The sequence below is a fragment of the Zingiber officinale genome, chromosome 7A (genome assembly GCF_018446385.1).
Source record: "Zingiber officinale cultivar Zhangliang chromosome 7A, Zo_v1.1, whole genome shotgun sequence".
Classification (NCBI taxonomy): Eukaryota; Viridiplantae; Streptophyta; class Magnoliopsida; order Zingiberales; family Zingiberaceae; genus Zingiber; species Zingiber officinale.
This window is the reverse complement of record NC_055998.1, coordinates 60,963,598-60,984,049: the sequence shown is the minus strand read 5'-3', so window position 1 is coordinate 60,984,049 and position 20,452 is coordinate 60,963,598.

Sequence of the window (20,452 nt, the reverse complement as noted above, 5' to 3'; positions counted from 1 at the left end):
TGTGTTTGTGTGCGTGTTAAAATTCCTCATTTCTAAATAACTAAGTGGGAGAGGAATTAATTAAATTTCACGGTCTCCATTACTAGTTTGTAAGTGATGCATTCAAACTTGCGCGTTGGTTCTGAGTGCCTTCCTCTACATTGGATGAGTTTATTTTTGGATCACTAGATCAAACTTCCTTAATGGATGATTATAGGAAATTATTTAGGAGCGTGTGATCTTCTCCATCTGAAGGGGCACAATCTTATTTAATGGACTTACTATCAAGTAATGGTATACACTTAGGTGCATTTAATAGTATCCTCCCCATCGGAGTCACTGCTATTATTTGTGTAACCGAAGAAAAACTAACTATTAATTTGTCATAAAGCTTGGTTGACAAGATAATAAAATTAATGGGTAAAACCCCCTGTTACAAATGTTTGAATTTGTATACGTCCACACTATCGTGGCATACAAAATTCATAGTGTTTGCGATAATTTTATTTGTTATAAAGTTAGGCTGACAATAAAATTAATGGGTAAAACCCCCACTTACAAATATTCAAATTTGTATACGTCCATACTATCGTGCCATACAAAATTCACGGTATTTGAGGTAATTTTATTTGTCATAAAGTTAGGCTGACAATAAAATTAATGTGTAAAACCCCCTCTTACAAATGTTCGAATTTGTATACGTCCACACTATCGTGGAATACAAAATTCATAGTGTTTGAGATAATTTTATTTGTCATAAAGTTAGGCTGGCAAGATAATTAATGGGTAAAACCCTCCTCTTACAAATGTTCGAGTTTATATACATCCACACTATCGTGGCATACAAAATTCACGGTGTTTGAGATGTTGGTGAATTTAAATGATATTGTTTAAGGAATCAATATTATTTGAAATTCTAAGGTTTTGACCAAATATTTGATTGAAGACAACCAATTATTAATTTTATTTATCAGGTTGACAAGATAATAAAACTAATGGGTAAAATCTCTTTTTACAAATGTTTGAATTTATATACGTCCACACTAATGTGGCATACAAAATTCCCTGGTGAACATGAACCTGGTTCCTACACATATGATGAAGTACTCCAAGATAAAGATGCAGCATTTTAGCAAAGTACAATGAACTCTGAAATAGAATCTATGTATTCTAATCAAGTCTGGAGCTTGTAGAACCACCAAATGGTGTAAGAGTCATTGGGTGTAAATGGGTCTATAAAAGAAAAAAAAGAGGGGCAGACAGGAAGGTGGAAGCTTTCAAAGCAAGGCTTGTTGCAAAAGGGTATACTCAGAAAGGGGGAATCGATTATGAGGAAACCTTTTCACCGGTAGTCATGCTTAAGTCTATCCGGATTCTTTTATCTATTGTTGCTCATATGGATTATGAGATGTGGCAAATAGATGTCAAGACAGCTTTCCTTAATGGAAGACTTGAAAAAAACATCCATATAAAGCAACCAGAGGGATTCATTGCGAAAGGTAAAGAGCATCTTGTATGTAACCTCAATCGGTCTATTTATGAACTGAAGCAAGCTTCGAGATCTTGGAACATCCGTTTAATGAAGTTATCCAGTCTTATGGATTCATTTAGTGTCCGGATGAGTCTTGTGTATATAAGAAGAGTGACGAAAACGTAGTGGTATTTCTTGTACTATACGTAGATGATATTTTGCTCATTGGCAATAATATCAGAGTGTTGTCAGACGTAAGGGTATGGTTGTCCAAAAGTTTGATATGAAGGACTTGGGAGAATGTGGACATATTCTTGGGATCAAAGTAATAAGGGATCACAAGAAAAAGATGTTGTGCTTATCCCAAGCTTCGTATATCAATACTATCCTAGCTCGATTTAGCATGCAAAACTCCAAGAAAGGTTTTCTATATTTTCAGCATGGAGTACCTTTATCTAAAGAGATGTCTCCTAAGATATCAAGGGAGATAGAGAACATGAAGGCAGTTCCTTATACTTCGGCTGTAGGAAGCCTATGTGTGCAATGCTATGTATAAGAACGGATATCTATTTTGTCGTGGGCATGGTTAGCAGATATCAAAGTAATCCAGGATAAGGACATTGGATTGCCATAAAGCATATATTAAAGTACCTGAGAAGGACTAGAGATTATATGCTGGTTTACCAGGAAGATGATTTGCTCTCTGTGGGTTACAGGGATTCTGACTTCCAATCAGATAGGGACAATAGTAAGTCTACCTCGGCATATTTGTTTACTTTAGGAGGTGGAGCCATAACATGGAGGAGTGTTAAGCAGAAATGCATTTCGAACTATATCATGGAAGCTAAGTATGTGGCAGCCTCTAAGGTAGCCAAAGAAGTTGTATGACTCAGAAACTTTTTGATGGACTTAGATGTGATTCCTAGTTTGTCCAAAATTATCATAATAATAGTGGTGCAGTAGCAAACTCGAAGTAACCACGAGCCCATAAGGCAAGTAAACACATTAAGTGCAAGTATAACCTGATACGAGACATTGTAAAATGAGAAGAAGTTATTGTCACCAATATTGCATCAACAGATAACCTAGATCCTTTCACTAAGGCCCTTCCAGCGAGAACTCTTGATGGGCATGTTGCGGGGATGAGAATCAGATGTATGGCAGCATATATGGTAGCATAGTCTTTTAGTATAAGTGGGAGATTATAAAGATGTATACTAAAAGCCTAGCTTTTGTATAAACATTTATTTTGAAATAAGAATCACATTGGTTAAATGTTTGCATTTATGTTAAATGTAGTTTTTCATTTAAATTATATTGTAAATAACATGGTATGTGGTGTCACACAGAAGATCATGTTATTAGTTCCTTATAAATTATAAATAGTAGCTCATGACCAAAATGGATAGGGACAAACCATTGGAACGGTCGTAGTGTGATTTAGTATTAGTTTGTCTTGACTATAAAATTACACTAGTACACTCTGAGTGTGTAAAATACCGGAAATAGGCGAATATTAGTAAAGGAATTTTTCGGAATTTTTGGAGATTTTTCAGGAATTTTTCGGAGCTCGTACGAACGAGTTAACGGGGATGAAAACGTGGCCAGGGAAAAGCCTATTTAGGCGACCCATTTAAGCGAGGAAATGTTTATAATTTCATTTCCTTTTTCTTTTAATTTCTTTATTTGTTTTCTTTTTTTTTTCTTTCCCCGCCGAAGCCCGCGTGCCATTCTCCTCTGTGCGATTCTGTGCCCTAACCGGCGCCGCACGAGTCCTTCTTCCTCCTCTCCCGAGCCTCTTCTCTTCTCCTCCGGCCCTGCCCAAGCACCGGCGAGCGCAAGCCATTGCCGGCGATCCATCCTCTGCCCTAGACTCACTCCGCACTGCCGCCGACCCATCTCCTCTTTGCGCCAGCCGTGCCCTAGGTCTACCGCCGGCCACAACTCACAGAGCCAACGCCGAGCAGTGCCGGCGATCCATCTTCGTGCCGCCACCACCACAGAGACGCCCCATCCTCACTGCCGCACCTTCGACAGTTACTCTTCGCCGTCGCGCACGGTCTGTTGGCGCCATTGAGTCCTGCCGAAGCCGCTACCCTCACCGGACAGGAGCAGTGCTGTCGCATCTACCCTAGTACAGTTGTGGGCCATCAGATTCGACCTAACATCGTGGTCGATACCCTAGTTCACCCCTACACAGTTTTTGATCACCTCAGTGGAGGGTTTACAGCAGCACCCCTTGTTCCAGAAATCAACAAGGCTGAGGAATAAGGTAAGGAGTTAAGCATTTTATACATGCTATGGATCATGGGCTGATTCAATTATGTTAGATAGTTGTTCATGTGTTGATTTAGGTTTATAAGTTGTATAACTGTGTGATTGGGGTTCATGAAACTAACCCTAACTAGTCAGTGGGTTAGAAATTAGTTTAGCTATTTGTTTATAATTAAATTAGCTAAACTGTGCGATTTAACACAGGACCTTGACGCGAGACGAGTATCTCGACGTCCGGATTTGGACGGATTGGACCACTTTATTGGAGGCGGGTACTTTTGACTTATGTCATTTGATATGCTTAGTAATTAAATTAACATGTTGCATTAATTGTGTTTCTTATCTGTTTCGGTTAATCACTACCCAAATCTTACATGCTTGATTGATTGATTGGTTTTGCATCTCAGGTATATTTTACCTGTTTATACATGCTTATAGGGGTAGTGATATGCCAGGCTTGACCATGTTCAGGACCTAGGTTTTATACCTTCTGTATACCTTTGGATTGTTTTGGATTCGTTGACCTATGATGCATTTTTATATATATGTGGATTAGGTCAGGATATTCTTGTGGTTAGTGTCATGCACCATTTGCATGATTGCATGCTGAGCGATAGTCCGCTCCATTATTGTTGAACACATCGCCAGTTACATGGATCTGCACACACCACCACTCATGGGTTAGTGGTCGATTCAGGCTGAGTGTGTTGCAGCAGGGACTCTGTTAGGCACCGTTGGTCCGCTCATGGGTAGTGTGACACAACGTGTTATCCGGCAGGGATTCCTCCCCGTCTTTGAGTACCGAGAGTTGAGAGCATTGCGCTCCCCCATCTATGATTTGGGGTAGGAGGATAGGTGTACTCCGACAGCATCCCGTCCACTCGGTCACTCATCAGGAGTAGTGACGACAGAGTGCACGGTTGTCACAGCCCTACCCACTCGGCCTCACTTTTGTATGAGATGATCGACTGGCGTCAGGGGTGACCAGGATGCATCATTGGCATCATATGCATGATGCATTTATTGCTTGTGTTTGTGTTTGTGTTTGCTGCATTTATATGCTGCATATTGTTTGGATACCTATGTTTGACATGCATACAGGATTTCCTTATCCCTCGGACTGTTTGACCTTATACTCAGGACCTGGTTAGTACAGTATTCTCCTGTTTATTTCAGATGCATTCTTATCAGGAGACTGTACGCATGATTAGTGCTAGGTGTTGTTTCTTTACTTTGCATATCAATTGTACCTGCTGAGTGTTGGACTCACCCCGCCTCCATTGTTGTTATTTTCAGGTTGATGCTGTCAGGAGGGAGTTCCAGTCGCTGGTCCCCACAGCACGTAGTGCTACTCCTCTGCTGGTTTTTGAGTTGTTGTTTCATTTTAGCTTTTCGCTATCAGACTTTGTTTTAGTTTTGTTTTGGACTTACATATGGATATTGTATGGAATCTTTCCGTTGGATGGACTTTTAGTATGATTTGGATTTACTCTACTACATGCTCGCCCGGAAGAGGTAAGAAAAATCGGATTTGGGCTTTGAGTGTAGTTGAGTAGGGTTGATTTGAGTCGAGTATTACTATGTTGTTTATTTTATTAATTGCGTGGTTGTGACAGCTAGAGGCTAAATACTGTGTGATTGATTTTATTTATGTTATTATTCCAGCCGTGGGTGAGTATTTAGTGCTTGTAGAAAATTTTTGATTGTCCGCCGTAAGATGTCGAAATTTTCTCGGATAGGGACTCTTCGGGCGTGACTATTTAGTGGTATCGAGCTTTTACGATCTTTTGTTTCGTATTTTGGATTTTCAGGATTTTCATATACTAATTTATTTGGTATCGGGCGGGTTATGATACACGCTTTTGTGTTCGAGATTTATGGGATACATTGTTGGTATTACGGATATTTGGGTTAGCAGTTTTCGAGTCAATGGGCATTATCGGATTTTCGATATGGTTATGTTTCGGATTCCGTTTATTTCCGGCGATATGTACGTTCGGAATTTTGAGGTCAAATTGAGGACTGGACAACGTCGGAACATCTCCAGACGGCAAATAGGTATGTTGTTATTTTATGTTTGTTATATTGGTATTGATATCTGTAATTTAATTTAACAGATATGAGACGATCTACTCATATTGCTGCGAGACGTGGTGCTGGACGACCACGTGCGAGGACCACGGGATCTCTGGATATGCCAGAGATGCCCACTGTTAGTGAGCCTGTCAGTCAGGGACAGACTCAGGATGCAGCGGGAGCATCGGGCTCTCAAATCCCGATAGCTCCTGTAGAGATACCTACTTTGGCCACACCGACGGTATCCACGCCTACCCTGTTTACAGTACCATCAGGGGTACCATTGGTGTACCCGACATCTGCTCCAGCGCAGCCTACGGCGTATTCAGGACCACCACCACTTGGCACCAGTGCCCCCAGTGCCTACAGTAGCAGCAGCTGCTCCACATCCGGTACCTTTTCCTACCGTACCTCCAGTTGCCACCACTTTTGTTCCCCAGGCAGTACCACCGACGGCTTATGCTCCGGTATATACAGCAGCACCGGGAGTTCCTCCTCCGGTTTATTCCGCGGTACCACCTGTAGTATCAGCTCCAGTGTTTCCGCCAGTTCCTGCAGCCGTCCCGACACAGCTCACTGATATTGTCGCTGCACGAGCTAGGATTCCAGCACTGGCCGAGTCGATGAAGACTCGTTTCACTCTTTTCCGCGGAGATCTCGATCCGAGTATGGCTCTGTCATGGATAGAGACTATGGAGCAGACTTTCTTCTATATGGCTTGCTCCGAGTGGGAGAAAGCAGAGCTGGCTGCTTATCATTTACGGGATGAAGCTAATGCCTGGTGGGTTACTCAGCGTTCTATTATTGGTGAGCGCAACGTCACATGGACCAGGTTCAGAGAGGCTTTTGAGAGCCGTTTCTTTCCACTGTCCTATCAGATGTCTCGCCGACAGGATTTTATGAGTCTGAGGCAGAATAATCGCTCAGTGACCGAGTATAATACTGAATTCCTCCGGTTGGCTCAGTTTTGTCCAGAGTTAGTTGCGGAGGACAGAACTCGCATGATGCAGTTTATACAGGGATTGGATGGTTATCTGCATGTACAGCTTGCCGGATTAGGGATTTCATCTTACTCTGATGCATTGAATCGAGCTTTGATGATAGAGTTAGCTCGGCAGACAGCATATCCGGACAGGAAAAGAAAGCATTCGGGTCAGACTTCAGGGCAGGTCCAGCAGACACAGGCGACAGGACAGCCTCAGAGCAGTCACAGACGGTCAGGTCAGGGTACTTCAGAAATCAGGGCGGTCTTCTTCAGGACGTTCCCGGTTTTCTCAGCAGAACCGGCAACCACCTTCCGGTGATACTCATTGTTTCAGATGTGGATCCAGAGATCACCTCACCCCAGCTTGCTCTCTGGGACAGTCAGTTTGCTTTTATTGCAAACTGCCGGGGCACCAGAGCCGAGATTGTCAGCTGAAGGCTCAGCATACGGCTTCCGGAGGGTCAGGTCAGAGGGGACAGTCTAGTCAGTCAGGGGCATATCGAGGAGGGCAGAAAGCCCAATCTTCATAGCGTCAGCAGGGAGCAGCTCCCTCCGCAGCAGCATTTGGCATGCTTGGACAGGAGTACTCCAGTGCTTCTGTAGCACCCCAGAGTTTTGCTCCAGGACCTTATTATCCGACTCAGGGGCAGTATCAGACTCAGTCCCAGCCAGCTGCACAGTATCAGTCACCATCCTCTCAGTCTTATCTGGCACATAGTCCAGCAGCGCCTCAGTGGCAGGCTTCTGCCCAACCGCAGTAGCCGCTGGCAGCATTACCACCTCCTCCTCCGCCAGAGACTGGTCGTGTTCATGCTATTATCAGAGAGGATGCTCAGCAGGCCGACGGATCCGTTTTCCGCGGTACGATTTCCATTTATGCATTTACTGCTGATATTTTGATTAATACTGGTAGTTCGCACTCTTTTATATCTCGTACCTTTATGCGGGAGATTGGTAGATTACCTACTGTTAGGTTGCGGCGATTGACTGTCTCTCTACCGTCCGGTGATACTTTAGATGTCACTCAGGAGATCAGAGGTTGCCCGTTAGACTTTGGCAACATGATACTTACGGTAGATCTTCTAGTATTGGAGATGGTCGAGTTTGATATCATTCTTGGTATGGATTGGCTATCAGTATATTATGCTACCGTTGATTGCCAGACGAGGGTGGTCACCTTCCGGCCTCCGAACCAACCCTCGTGGAGTTTCACTGGCATCAGAGATGACGACATCTCGATTATTTCGGGGATTCAGGCGCAGAAGCTGCTGTCTCACGGCTGTCATGGTTTTCTGTTGTCGTTGATCAGTACTGAGGACAGTAGTAGTTCGCAGCTCTCCGACGTTCCTGTTGTCCGGGAATACCCAGATGTATTTCCAGAGGAGCTGCCAGGTTTGCCTCCCAGAAGGCCAGTGGAGTTCGCTATTGAGCTGATTCCGGGAACCGCGCCGACATCGAAAGCTCCGTATCGTATGGCACCAAAAGAGTTGAACGAGCTGAAGGTTCAACTCCAGGAGCTTTTAGACAGGGGATTTATTCGCCCTAGTGTTTCACCATGGGGTTCTCCAGTTCTGTTTGTCAAGAAAAAGGATGGTACTATGAGGTTGTGTATTGACTACAGGCAGCTGAATGCAGTTACCATCAGAAATAAATATCCATTACCACGGATTGAGGATTTGTTTGATCAGCTCGGAGGTACATCAGTGTATTCTAAGATTGATCCGTGATCGGATATCATCGGTGAGAATCGAGACTCGGATATTCGAGATGACTTTCCGTATCGGATACGGTCATTATGAGTTTTGGTAATGCCATTTGGGCTTACCAATGCTCCAGTGTTTATGGATTTGATGAACCGCATCTTTACGGAGTATGGATCAGTTTGTTATCGTTTTCATTGATGACATATTGGTCTACTCTCGTTCGAGGAGGAGCATGCACATCTTCACACGATCTTGGAGATTCTTGACGACATCAACGCGAAGTTCGCAAGTGTTCGCTATCCTCGATCGGTTTTCGGGACACGTGGTTTCTAGCAGAGGTATTTCAGTTGATCCTCGGAAGATCGAGGCTGTCACCGGTTGGGAGCAGCCGAAGTCAGTTCAGGAGATCCGCAATTTTCTGGGATTGGCCGGATATTACCGACGTTTTGTCGAGGGCTTTTCGCGTATTGCTATGCCACTGACACGTCTTACCCGGAAAGGCATGAAGTTCATATGGTCCGAGGATTGCGAGACCAGCTTCCAGGAGCTGAAGCGGAGATTAGTGTCGGCTCCAGTTTTGGTTTTACCTTCTGGAGAAGATGGATTTGTACTTTACACCGACGCATCTCTATAGGGTTTGGGCACTGATCTGATGCAGCACGGCAGAGTAGTCTCTTATGCTTCTCGTCAGCTGAAGGAGCATGAGAAGAATTACCCAGTCCATGACCTGGAGTTAGCTGCCATCATCTTTGCTCTGAAGCTATGGCGTCATCATTTATACGGTATCACATTTGAGATTCTCACTGATCATAAGAGTCTCAAATACATTTTCACTCAGAAGGAGCTTAATCTCCGACAGAGGAGATGGATGGAGTTCCTGAAGGACTATGATTATACCATTAGCTACCACCCGGGGAAAGCTAATGTGGTTGCAGATGCACTCAGCAGGAAGTCCAGAGGGACTTTGGCTTGTCACCGGACTTCAGTCACGGACTTGATTCAGAGTTTCTCGGAGTTAGATCTTGAGGAGCAGGGACCGACAGAGCAGGGTATTCTGGTTACCATGGTTGCTCAGTCGTCGATCAGGACGAAGATCCGAGAGGCCCAGGCCAGTGATCAGCATTTGCAGTTTATTGGCAGTCAGATAGCTTCCGGGCAGCAGACCGAGTTTACATGAGACGAGGAGGGTATTATATTCTTCCGAGGCAGATTATGCGTACCTCAGTCTCATCCGGTCTTACAGGAGCTACTTCAGGAGGCACACCGTTCTCGATTTACGATCAATCCAGGCGGGACCCATATGTATCGAGACTTGAGACGTTCCTATTGGTGGAACGGTATGAAGAAAGACATCGCGGATTTCGTAGCTAGATGTCTTGTTTGTCAGCAGGTGAAGGCTAAACACCAGAGACCTGCAGGATTACTTCAGCGGATTCCTATTCCTGAGTGGAAGTGGGATCACATTACCATGGACTTTGTGGTAGGGTTGCCGAGGACACGACGAGGCCATGACGTGATTTGGGTAATCGTTGATCGATTAACCAAATCAGCTCACTTCTTAGCGATTCGGAGGACTGATTCCCTGGATCGATTGGCAGATCTGTATTGCCGAGTGATTATCAGACTACATGGTGTTCCATTGAGTATCATTTCGGATAGAGATCCACGGTTCACGTCTCGTTTCTGGCAGAGTCTGCAGCAGGCCTTGGGCACACAACTCCGTTTCAGTACAGCTTTCCATCCACAGACAGATGGATAGTCAGAGCGGACCATTCAGACTTTAGAGGACCTACTAAGGTCATGTGTTATGGATTTCGGAGGCAGTTGGGAGGACCATCTGCCGTTGGTAGAGTTTGCCTACAACAACAGCTTCCATTCGGCTATCCAGATGGCACCGTTTGAGCCGTTGTATGGTAGACCTTGTCGGACACCCGTCCTTTGGGATGAGGTTGGAGAGGCTCAGTTGTTGGGACCTCATAGAGTTCAGCAGGATACAGAGTTGATCCGTACTATCAGACGGAGGATGTCAGAGGCGCCGGATCGCCAGAAGAGTTATGCTGATCGGAGACGCAGACCACTAGAGTTCTCTGTTGGCGACCATGTATTTCTACGAGTTTCGCCCACGAAAGGGGTGAAGAGATTTGGCATGAGAGGTAAGCTAGCTCTGCGGTACATTGGCTCTTTCGAGATTTTGGAGAGGATCGGAGCAGTAGCTTACCGACTGGCACTACCACCGTCCCTGTCAGGCGTCCACGATGTATTCCACGTACCTATGCTGAGGAGATACGTACCTGATCCGACGCATGTGCTGGCTGATATTCCAGTTCCAGTTCAGCCTGACATTACTTATGAGGAGGTTCCGGTACGGATTCTCGACCGGAAAGAGCGTCAGTTGCGGAACAAGACTATCCAGCTGGTTAAAGTCGGATGGCAGCATCATTCGGACGAGGAGGCTACTTGGGAGCTCGAAGACACTATCCGAGCTTGATATCCCCATCTTTTCACTTGAGGTATGTGATTTATTTACCGTTCAGCATTTATACTCTATATCTGTTGTTAGTACTTGCTGATGGTAGATAACGAAATTTGGGGACCAAATTTTTATTAGTGGGGGAGAATGTAAAATACCGAAAATAGGCGAATATTAGTAAAGGAATTTTTCGGAATTTTTGGAGATTTTTCAGGAATTTTTCGAAGCTCGTACGAACGAGTTAACGGGGATGAAAACGGGGCCAGGGAAAAGCCTATTTAGGCGACCCATTTAAGCGAGGAAATGTTTATAATTTCATTTCCTTTTTCTTTTAATTTCTTTATTTGTTTTCTTTTTTTTTCTTTCCCCGCCGAAGCCCGCGTGCCATTCTCCTCTGTGCGATTCTATGCCCTAACCGGCGCCGCCCGAGTCCTTCTTCCTCCTCTCCCGAGCCTCTTCTCTTCTCCTCCGGCCCTGCCCAAGCGCCGGCGAGCGCAAGCCATTGCCGGCGATCCATCCTCTGCCCTAGACTCACTCCGCACCGCCGCCAACCCATCTCCTCTTTGCGCCAGCCGTGCCCTAGGTCTACCGCCGGCCACAACTCACAGAGCCAACGCCGAGCAGTGCCGGCGATCCATCTTCGTGCCGCCACCACCACAGAGACGCCCCATCCTCACTACCGCACCTTCGACAGTTACTCTTCGCCGTCGCGCACGGTCTGTTGGCGCCATTGAGTCCTGCCGAAGCCGCTACCCTCACAGGACAGGAGCAGTGCTGTCGCATCTGCCCTAGCACAGTCGTGGGTCATCAGATTCGACCTAACATCATGGTCGATACCCTAGTTCACCCCTACACAGTTTTTGATCACCTCAGTGGAGGGTTTACAGCAGCACCCCTTGTTCCAGAAATCAACAAGGCTGAGGAATAAGGTAAGGAGTTAAGCATTTTATACATGCTATGGATCATGGGTTGATTCAATTATGTTAGATAGTTGTTCATGTGTTGATTTAGGTTTATAAGTTGTATAACTGTGTGATTGGGGTTCATGAAACTAACCCTAACTAGTCAGTGGGTTAGAAATTAGTTTAGCTATTTGTTTATAATTAAATTAGCTAAACTGTGTGATTTAACACAGGACCTTGACGCGAGACGAGTATCTCGACGTCCGGATTTGGACGGATTGGACCACTTTATTGGAGGCGGGTACTTTTGACTTATGTCATTTGATATGCTTAGTAATTAAATTAACATGTTGCATTAATTGTGTTTCTTATCTGTTTCGGTTAATCACTACCCAAATCTTACATGCTTGATTGATTGATTGGTTTTGCATCTCAGGTATATTTTACCTCTTTATACATGCTTATAGGGGTAGTGATATGCCATGCTTGACCATGTTCAGGACCTAGGTTTTATACCTTCTGTATACCTTTGGATTGTTTTGGATTCGTTGACCTATGATGCATTTTTATATATATGTGGATTAGGTCAGGATATTCTTGTGGTTAGTGCCATGCACCATTTGCATGATTGCATGCTGAGCGATAGTCCGCTCCATTATTGTTGAGCACATCGCCAGTTACATGGATCTGCACACACCACCACTCATGGGTTAGTGGTCGATTCAGGCTGAGTGTGTTGCAGCAGGGACTCTATTAGGCACCGTTGGTCCGCTCATGGGTAGTGTGACACAACGTGTTATCCGGTAGGGATTCCTCCCCGTCTTTGAGTACCGGGAGTTGAGAGCATTGCGCTCCCCCATCTATGATTTGGGGTAGGAGGATAGGTGTACTCCGACAGCATCTCGTCCATTCGGTCACTCATCAGGAGTAGTGACGACAGAGTGCACGGTTGTCACAGCCCTACCCACTCGGCCTCACTTTTGTATGAGATAATCGACTGGCGTCAGGGGTGACCAGGACGCATCATTGGCATCATATGCATGATGCATTTATTGCTTGTGTTTGTGTTTGCTGCATTTATATACTGCATATTGTTTGGATACCTATGTTTGACATGCATACAGGATTTCCTTATCCCTCGGACTGTTTGACCTTATACTCAGGACCTGGTTAGTACAGTATTCTCCTGTTTATTTCAGATGCATTCTTATATTTATTATCAGGAGACTGTACGCATGATTAGTGCTAGGTGTTGTTTCTTTACTTTGCATATCAATTGTACCTACTGAGTGTTACACTCACCCCGCCTCCATTGTTGTTATTTTCAGGTTGATGCTGTCAGGAGGGAGTTCCAGTCGCTGGTCCCCACAGCACGTAGTGCTACTCCTCTGCTGGTTTTTGAGTTGTTGTTTCATTTTAGCTTTTCGCTATCAGACTTTGTTTTAGTTTTATTTTGGACTTACATATGGATATTGTATGGAATCTTTCCATTGGATGGACTTTTAGTATGATTTGGATTTACTCTACTACATGCCTGCCTGGACGGCAGAAGAGGTAAGAAAAATCGGATTTGGGCTTTACGAGTGTAGTTGAGTAGGGTTGATTTCGAGTCAGAGTATTACTATGTTGTTTATTTTATTAACTGCGTGGTTGTGACAGCCAGAGGCTGAATACATATATAAACTGCGTGGTGATTGATTTTATTTACTATTATTATTCCAGCCGCCTGTGGCTGAGTATTTAGTGCTTGTAGAAAATTTTTGATTTGTCCGCCATACAGGGGAGATGCTGCCGAAATTTTCTCGGACAGGGACTCTTCTGGGGGCGTGACAGAGTGTATTGAGCGGGACAATTTGAGGTTGTTCTTTTTATACTGATTATATAAAAGAACAGGACCTCTGTTATTATGGAAGTGCGTACTCTTAATCCTGATATAATGACAAACACATATATTTAGTATTTATTTCTTTAATTTATCAATGGGTGAGATTTAGTTCATTAAATCAATAGGCTCGATAAGTTGAGAAATAATATTATTTATATGGTGTGTTGTTGATTATAGAACGAAACTATGTCCTAGTGATCTAGGTTGATGATGTCCCCTTTAGGAGCTCATAAGGATTGTCATGTAAACCCTACAGGTGGACTTAGTCCGGCATGACAATGAAGTTGAGTAGTACTACTCTTGGAGATTGATATTAATTAAGTGAGTTGTCAATAACTTATTTACTTAGTGGACATTCGATATCTTAAACACAGGGAGATTAATGCACTTATAATAAGAAGGAGCCCACAATGTAATATGGGATTGGTGCGGTAGTTCAATAATAACTCTTTAGTGGTATGAGTTATTATTGATGAACATGAGTTGGGTGTTCGAGGCGAACACAGGAAGCTCAAGCTCATCGGGAGACCAAAACCAATTCTTTCTCTCGGTCCCTGTTATAGCCTCTATAAAGCCTTATATCCACAAAGTCCACTTCTTACCCAAGTAATGGGTCGGATACATCCTTGCTTGGTGCAAGGGGGCCGGCCAAGCATAAGCGTGGAGCCCAAGAGGTGGCCGGCCAAGCCATGCTTGGTGTCCAAGCATAGGGGTCGACCACACCATAAGAACTAAAGGGTGATTTTATTTTTATTTTTAAATCTTTCCTTTTGTAGCCATTCATGAAGGGATTTAAAAGAGAATTTTTAATTTTAAAATTTCCTTTTATAGCCATCCTTATGGTTTTAAAAGAGAGTTTTAAAATTTTAAAATCTTTCCTTTTATAGCTATTTACAAAAGATTAAAGAAAGATTTTAATTTTGTTAGAATCTTTCCTTATTTATAGTTATCTATAATGTTTAAAAGAGAGATTTTAATTTTTGATAAAACTTTTCCTTTTATAACCATGATTTAAAAAGAGATTTTTTAATTAATCTTTCTTTTTTTTTGTAGTTGTCTACATATTTTAAAAGAGAGAGATTAATTTTAAAACTTTCCTTTATTTCCATATATACAATAGGAAACTTATAAAAGAGAGATTTTAATTGTTGTTAAAATTTCCTTTTTTTTAAGGGGAGGCCACAAATAAGGAAGTTTTAATTATGTTGAAAACTTTCCTTTTTTTCCAAGACCAAAGATTATAAAAGAAAAGGAGAGGGTGCCTCATGAGACACACAACCTTAGGCCCTCTCTTTTTCCTTGGTGTGGCCGACCCCTTCCCTTCTCCCTTTCTCTTAGGCTGGCGACACTTTTCTTCTTGTCTCGTTGTTTTGCTTCCTTAGGGCCGGCGACATCAATGATTGGAAAATCCTTGTGGTTGGTTGCTTGGAGATGAAGAAGAAGAAGAGGAGAAGCACTTGGTGGCCGGTTGCTTGGAGGAGAAGAAGAAGTAGGAAATTTCCTATTTTAGCATCCCTTGGTGGCTCGAGAGTCTGGGAGGAAAAGAAGTGGTTTGGGTGGAATTTATCTTGGTAGATCGTTGCCCAAACGACATCCAAGTGGAGGAGAGGAATACAATAGAAGATCAAGAGGTCTTTAGCTACGAAGAAAGGTATAACTAATTAATGGTTTCCGCTTTGAATTAATTAGTTAGTTTTCTTTGCATGGATTCTGAAAAAACAACACAAGAGGCTAGCGATTTTATGTTTCGATTTCATGCTATCGATTTTGTATTTCGATTTTAGATTTTGATCTTGTGTTTCTATTATGGTCTTTGTATTTAAACCTAGGGTTACTGTAAGAAGTTAAATATCCAATTTCTTTGAAAGACTTTGTCTAGAAAGTGGTGGATGATCCCATAACCAAGAAGACCTAGTCTTGTCATGTTTAACCTGGAAGCCAATCTTTAAAATAGATATTTAATCAACTTCTGTAATATGGTTTAACTTAGAAAGATCACATCGGTTAAACTTGCAGTAAAAACGTTAAGTATCATTTCCAATCCAAGTTTAACTTCTGAAGAGCAACTTGGATTAATAATGTTACGCATCGTTTGCAATCCAAGTTTAACTTCAGTAGAGCACATAGGTAGCTACGTTAAGTTTTGTGCTTGTACAAATTTTTGTACATGGGAAACAGAACGAAATCCAGGTGTAGCAACCAATAATTGGCATCAGAGCTAGGTTTTATGCCTCTGTGTATTTGGTTTTTAGTTTAATTATGCACAAGTCATACATAATTTAGGCAGGATAATAGTAGGATGTGCAAATAGACTAACTCTATGGTTGCTGGCATCCTAGATCCAACTATTATGGCTCTATTGTGTTTTGTGTGTGATTGGGCCCTTGGCCATGTCGAGGGCATTTTATGTGTGTGCACAATTATAATGATTAAATACAGCAGGAGTTGTATTAGTTATTAGGATTTTACATTCTGTTTGATCTAAATTATATGTACATTCCTTCATGGAATATAGGATCGATAAATGTAAAATTTTATTTTTTTCGCGGATCGTATCCTTGCGACGCGTGGTGCTATTTGAGGACTAGAGGCACAGCAGAAAAAGGAAGAAAGATAGACGCAACGACATGACATGTTGGCGGCAGCTAGGGTTGGCGGCATACGGAGGACAGCTATGTATGAGGCCATAATAGTTGGAAAATTAGTTTTCATATTTATTGCCTTTTATGCTGTGATATGTGTGCTGTGTTAGTGTGTTTGTGTGCATGTTAAAATTCCTCGTTTGAAAATAACTAAGTGGGAGAGTAATTAATGAAATTCCACGGTCTCCATTACAGGTTTGTAAGTGATGCATTCAAACTTGCACGTTGGCTCTGAGTGCTTACCTCCACATCGGATGAGTTTGTTTGCGGATCACTAGATCAAACTTCCTTAATAAATGATTATATGAAATTATTTAGGAGCGTGTGATCTTCTCCATCTGAAGGGGCACAATCCTATTTAATGGACTTAGTATCAAGTAATGGTATACACTTAGGCGCATTTAATCGTATCCTCCTCATTGGAGTCACTGCTATTATTTGTGTGATCGAAGAAAAACCAACTATTAATTTGTCATAAAGCTAGGTTGATAAGATAATAAAATTAATGGGTAAAACCACCTCTTACAAATGTTCGAATTTGTATACGTCCACACTATCGTGTCATACAAAATTCAAAGTGTTTAAGGTAATTTTATTTGTCATAAAATTAGGCTGACAATAAAATTAATGGGTAAAACCCCCTCTTACAAATGTTCGAATTTGTATACGTCCACACTATCATGGAATACAAAATTCATGGTGTTTGAGGTAATTTTATTTGTCATAAAGTTAGGCTGACAATAAAATTAATGGGAAAAACCTAGCTTTTTGTATAAACATTTATTTTGAAATGAGAATCACATTGGTCAAATGTCTGCATTTAGTTAAATGTATTTGTCCATTTAATTTATATTGTAGATAACATAGTGTGTGGTGTCACACAGAAGATCATGTTCTTAGTTCCTTATAAATTAAAAATAGAAGCTCACAACCAAGATGAATTGGGACAAACCATGGGAATTGTTGTAGTGTAATTTATTTGCATATCCTACTATTATCCTGTCTAAATTTAGGTATGAAAAGTGCATAATTTAATTGAAAACCAAACACACAGAGGCAGAAACCTCTCTCTGATACCAATTGTTGGCGCTACTTGGAATTCCATTCTATTTCCCCTATATAAAAATTTGTACAAGTACAGGACTTTTTCTAGCAACCCATGTGCTTTTCAGAATATAAACTTGGATTGCAAATGAAACTTAACATTATTAATCCAAGTTCAACCCATGTATTCATCAGAAGTTAAACCATATTACAGAAGTTGATTAAATATCTATTTAAACGATTGGCTTCCAGGTCATTGGCGAGGCACTCGGCCTTCTTGGGTATGGGATCATCCACCACTTCATTGTTAAAACCTTTCAAAGAAATTAAATATTTAAACTCCTTACAGTAAACTCTAGGTTAAACTACAGATACCTCAATCAAAGAACAAGATCACTAGCCTCTTGTGTTGGTACTTCAAGATCCATACAAAGGAAAATAAACTAGTACACAGCGGAAACAATTATCTAGTTATGCCATTCTTTGTAAAGAACTCTTGATCTTCTGCTGCATTCCTCTCCTCTCTTGGACGTCGTGTGGGCGATGATCTACCAAGACGTAAAAACCACCCAAGTCCTTCTTTCTTCCAAGACTTTCGGCCATCAAGGGATCAAAGCTAGGAACACCACCTCTTGTTCTTCTTTCTTCCTTGAAACCCACCGGCCACAAGATGGTTGAAGCCTCTTATGCTGCCGGCCTTAGGTGAGAAAGCAAGGGGAGAATAAGAATATGAGGGGGCCGACCACAAGGCGAATAGAAGAGAAATAGAAATTGTGTATATGATTATTTCCTCTAAGGCACCATCTATCCTCTTTTATAATCCTTGGTAATTGTAACACCCCACCCTCCTCACTACCGGTACGTGAGGGAGTGGAGCGCTACTGGACTACTAATTTTTTTTTCAACTAACATCATTCACATGTAAAGATTAATACATAAATTCTCTAAACATGCAATTAACTAGCAGCGGAAGACTAAATGACTTATTTATACATACTACTCTGGCTTATGTTCACACAACTAAAACATATCAATCTAATCATGTTGAAATATATGCATTAATCTAAACATACATGCAACATTAGTACAACTCAAATAATAGGTCTAATGTGCATAACAATTTAAATGAAAGAATTCTAAATACATGAAGTCATTTTAGGAATTTAATTATCTACATGAATAAACAACAAAATGTCTTAATAATATCTTAAACTAAGTCCCAAGGCTTCTATAGTCCGGGCATCACACACCGTCCGCACCACCTTGTCGCCTTCCTTTGCTATATCTTTTCCTTTCCTTTATCTGCAGTAAGAGGAAATGCAAACTATAAGCAAAATTGCTTAGTAAGCGCTATCTAACTCAGAAAACTCGAATATGCATGTGAATATACTAAAATCTAAAAACTAAATGCTCAAAAGGAAAACTACTCATGCTCATCTAATAGCAAAAGAAACATACCAAACAGAAATACTAAACATGTAAGCAAATATAAACAACATGTCAGCATATAGGAAAACTAAACTTGCTGAATTTTAAACTTATGTGAAGCTTGTTTCTTTTGTTTAAAAAAACTATACTTTAATACTTCAAAATAATTATCAACTTCTCTTGGGCCCAGGCATAGTACCATCTTATGCGCGTTCCCTAATAGGTTGGGGTAGCGAGCCACCGAACCTAAAAGAGCAGACCTCGGTCTACCAGGGACAAGACCTCGGAATTGGACACCTGGATTCGTTTAACGACAACCTCGAAAGTCGGGTACTAGCCTCTTCAAAGTAAAATATCTTAATTACTTCTTCTTTAAATGTCTTGACATTTTAACAAGCACCTTGTGTGCCAAAATCCCTAAAGTCTTGACTTTGGGATATACTTAAGGCCTTGGCCTTTTTCTTTCTTTTCTTTATCTTGCTTAAACTTGTTAACACTTCTAATAAAAGAAAGCTTCCTTAAAAACTGAAATGTTTAAACAATTTCTAACATCGGAATGCTTAAACCAAAAATCTGCATACTATGCTGATAAAATTCTGTAATATAAGCTTAATCAAATCTGCCTACAAACTTAATCAAAATTCTGCAAGCAATACTTATAAAAATCTGCATACCATACAAGCTTAAATTAAATCTAAAACTTGTTGGAATTAAAACCTATAATGCATGCTTCGAATTAAAAGAATTTAATCTGTAATATTGAACAATCAAAAATCTGAAAATCTAATTAAGCTTAAATAGACTTAATCTAAACTGCACTAAAGTTCTGCATACTACGCTACAAAATTCTGCATACTATAAGCTTTAACAGAACCTGCCTTCAAGCTTAAATAGAAATCTGCATATATAACTAACAAAAATCTACACTACATTATCTTATGTCTTGCTACAATGATACTAAAAAGGAACAGTGAAATCCCCTCAGTAAAGACAAGACAATTAGCTCAAGCAAAAGAAATGCCATCTACTACAATAATGTTGCTGCTATCAAAAGTTGATACTTGAACATGATAATATACTAGAACTTACAAGGAACCAAAACATAATGCAATGCAGAAGAACTTCTTAAACTACTCTTTAATTCCAAGTCATCGTAATGTTGTACAGGAAGGAAAACCGAAAGAAAGACAACAAGGAACACTTACTACTCTTACATTTCAAACCATCCTAATGCTGTACAAAAACCGAAGCAAGGAAAATAAAGCACACTAGCTACACTTGAACTTCTAGCCATCCCAATGCTATACAGAGGGAAAATTCGAAAACCAGAAACAAGGAATACTTGCTGCCCTTAAATTTCCAGCTACCCACTGCTGTACAGAAGGAAAAACCCGAAATCCAAATCCTGAAGAACCCAATGAACACATAGCAATGTGTACAATTGTAAATAGTATAGAATTTGCTACTGGAACCCAACAAAAAGTAAGAATCCTGCTTTAGGTTCAGTACCACGGCAAGGAGCAAAGGAAACCAATTTACCAAAACCTACATACTCAAAGTACTAATCCCTCTCATGTTCTTTCTTTGAAACTC